The sequence below is a fragment of the Salmo salar genome, chromosome ssa04, assembly GCF_905237065.1.
Source record: "Salmo salar chromosome ssa04, Ssal_v3.1, whole genome shotgun sequence".
In the NCBI taxonomy this organism is placed as follows: Eukaryota; Metazoa; Chordata; class Actinopteri; order Salmoniformes; family Salmonidae; genus Salmo; species Salmo salar.
The window spans coordinates 25734321-25741718 of record NC_059445.1 but is presented as its reverse complement, the minus strand read 5'-3'; the positions used below and the strand labels follow the sequence as shown (position 1 = coordinate 25741718).

The window sequence follows — 7398 nt, the reverse complement described above, 5'->3', positions numbered from 1 at the left end:
GTGTGTTTGTGTTGTGTGAATGTTGTCTCGTCCCATGTGTGAGAGGTTTAATCACCAGGACTCTAGAGAGATCGATGACGCAGCAGATGGTGAGATATGGACCAATACCGAGCTTCGATCAGTGGGAGGACGAAAGCGGGCCTCCAGGCCAGGAAGATGGCTCCGTTTCTTTTAATCATGAGATGCCAATGTTTGATGAAACAATTTTCAACGTTTAGATTGAATTTTCAACGTTTAGATTGACTGTTCCTTTAATGAAAATGATGATGAAAATTCTAAATCGAAGTGTCATAATTGGAAATAGGCCCAGGACAGTCATTGAGGAGTAGGAGGAATATTCATGTATTGGTCTTGTTTAATCCTTGTATCACAATTAAGTTACATATAGCGTGTGATTATTTGTGTTTCCATACAGAGTGTGATTATTTGTGTTACCATGTAGTGTGTGATTATTTGTGTTTCCATATAGCGTGTGATTATTCGTGTTTCCATATAGCGTGTGATTATGTGTGATTACATAAAGCATGTGATTAGTAGGGTTCTCATATAGCATTTGATCATCATGGTGAATTATTTAATCATTTAAGGGTGGAATTGATAAGAGAATTATCTAATAAAGGTAAATGAATCAATAAACCATGATGAATTATTAGTCATACAGCATGGTTAATGAATAATCAATGTAATAATCAATGTAGTGATCGATTGGTCTGATTAGTTCCCGAAAGTCCAGGAACCACTGGAGAGGGAAAGAAATGTGTGTATGCAATTAGTATAGAGAGCAGGGGACAGATGGTAAAGGGAGTAAAACTTCAAAGGGTTCCTAACCTTGAGGGAAAGGAACAGGCTGAGCTAGAATGTGATAAACAGTGTGAGAAGTCAATGGAGATTGCAGGTCACCAACAGTTTGTGTGTAAATGCATGTGCGTAAGTAAGCAAGAACTATAAAATGACTGTTTTGTTATCCTGACCTCAGAACGTTCTCATGAATAAAGCTACAGAAACCTTTTGCAGAAAGCTGAGTCCTTGCCTAATTATTTAACCCATTGTCTTACAAACCTTGGGCATTAGTCAAGGCGAATTGATTATTGATTATTATCATCAAGATATAAAATTCCTTTAACAGTTGTCCTACTGATCACAGTCATAAGCCTCTCTGTGCACTGTGAGTGTTCAACTCACACGTGTACCTGCATGTGTAGGTATGTGTGTGCTTGGGAATGTGTGTGCAAGAACGAGTGAGCCAAATAAAGATTGTTGGTGTGTGCTCTCTTTTCAATCACAGATGATGAACAGTATTACGGACTGTCCAGACTCCAGACTTCATACAACAACCTGACTGAGGAGAAACTCCAGCTGCAGAGAACAGTTTCAGAGCAGGAGAAGAAGATATCAGAGCTTGGTAAGTATGATGTTGTAAGAATGTGAATGTAGGGGATGATATAATGATCAATAGCAATTGTTCTGTATTATATAATGATAGTATATAATAATTGGTCTTTATAGCTGAACTCATTCTCTATCTATAGGACCCTGTCCTGATGGTTGGAGGAGACTCAGATGTAGCTGTTATTACTTCTCTAATAACAGAAAAACTTGGAGTGAGAGCAGACAAGACTGCAGAGAGAGAGGAGCAGACCTGTTGATCGTAAACAGCAGAGAGAGAGAGAGAGAGAGAGAGAGAGAGAGAGAGAGAGAGAGAGAGAACACAACAACACTTACTGCTTTTCTTGTATGCAGCATTTTCTAAATACATTGGGGGGAAAAAATGCATTTCTGGATTGGTCTGACTGTCTCAGAGAAGGAAGGGATCTGGAAATGGGTGGATGGAACAACACCAACCACAACACAGTGAGTGAAATGCAGAGTGACATATCAATTACAATGGAGCAGGCAGAGTAACCAATAATCACTTGTTTTTCCTCCTGCCTTGACTGTTGACTGAACTAGTTGGTTCTTAGGTTCTGGAGAGAAGGAGAGACAAATAATGCCCAGGGGGGTGAGAACTGTGCAGTCTTCAACAGCTTCAGCGATAACCTGGGAATGGGTATGCAAATATACACCTAATAGGCCTACCCATCGTGATGGCATCTGCCCACAGGAGAATGTCTGAATTCCATTGTAAAAAAATACAAAGCAGTGCGTCTCCTTCAAATTGATGCTGACAAGACCTGGTAGGAAAACGGATGACCCATAACACATGTAAAAAAAAAAAAAGGCCCAGTAATTAGCTTACGATTTGTCATTGTCGTGTGTGTCGGTGGCAGGGAAGTCAGGCGCAGGAGAAACCAACTTGGTGTAACTGGAGTAGTTTAATATATTAAAACAAACTCCAAAACCAACGTACATAAAATAAACATGGGTGAACATAACCGTCGCACACCTATACAAAATGTACAAAAACATAACCACAAACAATCTCCGACAAAGACATGAGGGGAAACAGAGGGTTAAATACAGAGCATGTAATTAATGGGATTGGAACCAGGTGTGTAGGAAGACAAGACAAAACCAATGGAAAATGAAAAATGGATCAATGATGGCTAGAAGACCGGTGACGTCGACCGCCGAGCACCACCCGTGAGGGGCATCGACTTCGGCAGAAGTCGTGACACGATTAACATTAATAAAAGTTAACATTGAATCTACGTCAGATGTTAATTCTTCAAGTCGGCTGTTTTGGCATGTGTTCAGGATAATCTGAATTCCCTTTTGAATTTACAATAGCGTTTAGATTTCCTCCGACATTAAGATTAATGCTTCCTGCATTTCATTAGTAGCATAAATTGTAGAGAAAATTAATAAGAATCTTTGCAAAACATTCCAGTTAACTATGACTGCCAAGATAGGCATATAGAAGGTCAAAGCACAGAACATTACAGTAGTAGGTAGAATTACTTAAGATTGTTTAAGAGAATTGATTGCGTTGTAATATGACAATGCAACGAACCTGGAAGCTGATGCGACATGTAGGTTCAGTCATAATCTATCCATCCAACTGTGGCTTCCACTGTGAACAAGACAGCTGCTTTAAACTGATCATTTCTTTGTCAGATGGAATGATTTTACAAATAAACATTTTAGAAGCTAAGAGATCAGCCATCTTTTAATTGGCTGACACTGACAATAAAAGTATTGATATTTTGACCTTTGTTCATGAGCTCTTTCAGAAATCTGTGTTGTGTTGCCATAATAACATGCACTCATAGTCAAGTTGTTTAATATAATAATGTCACTTAGTCAAATGACATATTCTATCAATAACTATAATTAAGTGAACCAGAGCTTTGTGCTTTAGCAAGGTAATTATGGGACCAAGTCAATTCCTCTGGTAACCGTGGGATAATCTACTCATGTGATTGGAAGAGAGTGTGTGCACACTGTACTGTACAGGTGTAGGTGTTGATTCAGGCCAGTGACCTAGCCGCTGACCATTCTTCACCATTTTCCCTACGGATCCCAGGCTTGAGCCCCTCCATTTGTGTGGCTATTCTGAATAAAATCTACAAATTGTCCAGTATTTTATTCACCTCAATTGAACAAAATACAGCTTTGATTCTTTACATTAATATTTGGTAAAAGAAACCTCTCTCTCTCTCTCTCTCTCTCTCATATATAGAGTGCATAAACACATTTGTCACCTCATTTCAATTTGCAAATGCAAATAGTCTGGGTATCCATTTGATTAGCTGTTAAGGAGTCTTATCTTGGGGATAGAAGCTTGGCCCCAGGGATGTACTGGGCCGTACGCACTACCCTCTGTAGTGCCTTGTAGTCGGGGGCCGAGCAGTTGCCATACCAGGCAGTGATGCAACCAGTCAGGATGCTTTCGATGATACAGCTGTAGAACTTTTTGAGGATCTGAGGACCCATGCCAAGGCTTTGTTGTGCCCTCTTCAAGACTGTCTTGGTGTGTTTGGACCATGATAGTTTGTTGGGGATGTGGACACCAAGGAACTTAAAGTTCTCAACCTGCTCCACTACAGCCCTGTTGATGAGAATGGGGGCGTGCTCTGTCCTCCTTTTCCTGTAGTCCACAATCATCTCCTTTGTCTTGATCGCGTTTGTCTTGATCGCAAGGTTGTTATCCTGCCACCACACGGCCAGGTCTCTGACCTCCTCCCTATAGGCTGTCTCGTCGTTGTCGGTGATCAGGCCTAACACTATTGTGTCGTCGGCAAACTTAATGACAGTGTACAGGAGGGGAATGGCAAGCACCCCTATGGGTCCCCCTTGTTGAGGATCAGCATCGCAGTTGTGTTGTTGCCTACCTTTACCACCCGGGGACGGCCCGTCAGGAAGTCCAGGATCCAGTTGCAGAGGGAAGTGTTTAGTCCCAGGGTCCTTAGCTTAGTGATGAGCTTTGAGGGCACCAGGGTGTTGAACGCTGAGCTGTAGTCAAAGAATAGCATTCTCACGTAGGTGTTCCTTTTGTCCAGGTGGGAAAGGGCAGTGTGCAGTGCAATAGAGATTACATACACTGTGGATCTGTTGGGGTGGTATGCAAATTGGAGTGGGTCTAGGGTTTCTGGGATAATGGTGTTGATGTGAGCCATGACCAGCCTTTTCAAGACATTATAAAAAAAACAGCGATGAGGACATAGGGACATTTTATCAACACAGAGGTCAACTCAATGCACTGAGAAAAGGAAACACATTGCTGTTGGATAGAAATGGAAATATATGTGTACTCAAATGAAAGATGTACTACATATGGAGGGGACATGGAGACATATTGCTAACACTAACACACTGCTAATACTAAAGGCATGTATAATAGTATCACCTGTTATAAGTATATATGAAACACTGCAAACACTGCAATGTTTTATAAATCAATAAATCAATCAGAATTATGTTCAATATTATCATACGTTTCACAAAAAAAAAATCATTTTGAATTGGAACCAAATTATTTCCTGGAAATGGTAGTAGAGGAGGACAGAATTGCTGTTACTGTCTGTCTGTGTGTGGTTGAAGACCACTGCCGATAAAATATAATATTAGGAAGGTGTTCCTAATGTTTTGTACACTCAGGGTATATTTAATAAACTAAGAGAACAGCAGTGATTTTTTCACAATTTCACAATTTCACAATTGAGTTTTTCACAATTCCTGACATTTAATCAAAGTAAAAATCCCCTGTTTTAGGTCAGTTAGGATCCCCACTTTATTTTAAGAAAGCGAAATGTCAGAATAATAGTAGAGAGAATGATTTATTTCAGTTTTTATTTCTTTCCTCACATTCCTAGTGTGTCAGAAGTTTACATACACTCAATTAGGATTCGGTAGCATTACTTTTAAATTGTTAATTTGGGTCAAACGTTTCAGGTAGCCTTCCACAAGCTTCCCACAATAAGTTGGGTGAATTTTGGCCCATTCCTCCTGACAGAGCTGGTGTAACTGAGTCAAATTTGTAGGCCTCCTTGCTCACACACGTTTTTTCAGTTCTGCCCACAAATTTTCTATAGGATTGAGGTCAGGGCTTTGTGATGGCCACTCCAATACCTTGACTTTGTTGTCATTAAGCCATTTTGCCAGAACTTTGGAAGTATGCTTGAGGTCATTGTCCATTTGGAAGACCCATTTGACCGAAGACCCAAGCTTTAACTTCCTGACTGATGTCTTGAGATGTTGCTTCAATATTTCCACAATTTCCCTTCCTCAGGATGCCATCTATTTTGTGAACTGTACCAGTCTCTCCTGCAGCAAAGCACCCCCACAACATAATGCTGCCACCCCCGTGCTTCACGGTTGGGATGGTGTTCTTCGGCTTGCAAGGCTCCCCCTTTTTCCTCCAAACATAACAATGGTCATTATGGCCAAACAGTTCTATTTTTGTTTCATCAGACCAGCGGACATTTCTCCAAAAACTACAATCTTTGTCCCCATGTGCAGTTGCAAACCGTAGTCTGGCATTTTTATGGCAGTTTTGGAGCAGTGGCTTCTTCCTTGATTAACCTTTTAGGTTATGTCGATATCATACTTGTTTTACTCTGGATATAGATACTTTAGTAGCTGTTTCCTCCAGCATCTTCACAAGGTCCTTTGCTGTTGTTTTGGGATTGATTTGCACTTTTCACACCAATGTACGTTTATCTCTAGGAGACAGAACGCGTCTCCTTCCTGAGCGGTATGACGGCTGCGTGGTCCCATGGTGTTTATACTTGCGTACTATTGTTTGTACAGATGAACGTAGTACCTTCAGGCGTTTGCAAATTGCTTCCAAGGATGAACCAGACTTGTGGTCTACAATTGTTTTTCTGAGGTCTTGGCTGATTTCTTTTTGATTTTCCGGTGATGTCAAGCAAAGAGGCACTGAGTTTGAAGTTAGGCCTTGAAATACATCCACAGGTACACCTCCAATTGACTCAAATGATGTCAATTAGCCTATCAGAAGCTTCTAAAGCCATGACATAATTTTCTGGAATTTTCCAAGCTGTTTAAAGGCACAGTCAATTTAGCGTATGTAAACTTCTGACCCACTGGAATTGTGATACAGGGAATTATAAGTGAAATAATCTGTCTGTAAACAATTGTTTGAAAAATTACTTGTGTCATGCACAAAATAGATGTCCTAACCGACTTGCCAAAACTATAATTTGTTAACAAGAAATTTGTGGAGTGGTACTTCTACTGGTATACCGTCAAGCCCTGGTGCTTTTCCAGACTGAAAATATTTTATTCCCTCAAAAAGTTCCTCTTCTGTAAGTTGGCCTTCACACAGGTCTTTCTCTACATTTGTTAATTTTATATTATTATCGTTATTAGGAAATAAATCCTTACAGTTAACATCATTCAGTGGAAATTGAGGACACTGAAAATAAAACATACGCTTAAAATATTTTGCTTCCTCTTTCAAAATATGATTTGGTGAATCATGGATAACTCCATAATTTGTAACGAGTTTCTGTAAATTATTTTTGGTAGAATTTCTATGTTGAAGATTCAAGAAAAAAACAAACATTTTTCAGCATTTTCCATCCAATTCGCTTTATTTTTGTAATACATTACACTTGATCGTTCGTGAATAAGTACCTCCATTTCTTTTTGTTTTTCCTCTAACCTATTTTGTGCCTCTATAATACAGTTTCATTACCATCTACCTGCGCTGTTACTTCCTCTATTTCCTTTATTAGTGTAATCTCTTTTGACCTAAACTGCTTTTGTTTTAATGATGAGTATTGTATTGAATGGCCTCTAAAAGTACATTTCAAAGTGTCCCATACAACAAGGGGATCTGCTGTACCTATATTATAGTTAGTTAAGAACAAATTGTCATCCAATAGGCTTTGATTAAATTTCCAATATCCCCGTCCACGTGGAAATTCTGTAAGAGTTATATGGAGGCCAATTAGATCGTGGTCCGATCACATTCGGTCTCCTATTAATACTTTT

General features: G+C 39.6%; 1 long non-coding RNA gene across 1 annotated transcript; it reads left to right on the top strand.

Annotated features, from left to right (window-relative positions):
* Window positions 1–1126: 1126 nt before the first annotated feature.
* Window positions 1127–1660, top strand: LOC106602796 (uncharacterized). Its single transcript, XR_001328302.2, has 3 exons — window positions 1127–1165; window positions 1286–1402; window positions 1530–1660. It is a non-coding gene; the product is annotated as an uncharacterized lncRNA (long non-coding RNA).
* Window positions 1661–7398: the final 5738 nt, after the last annotated feature.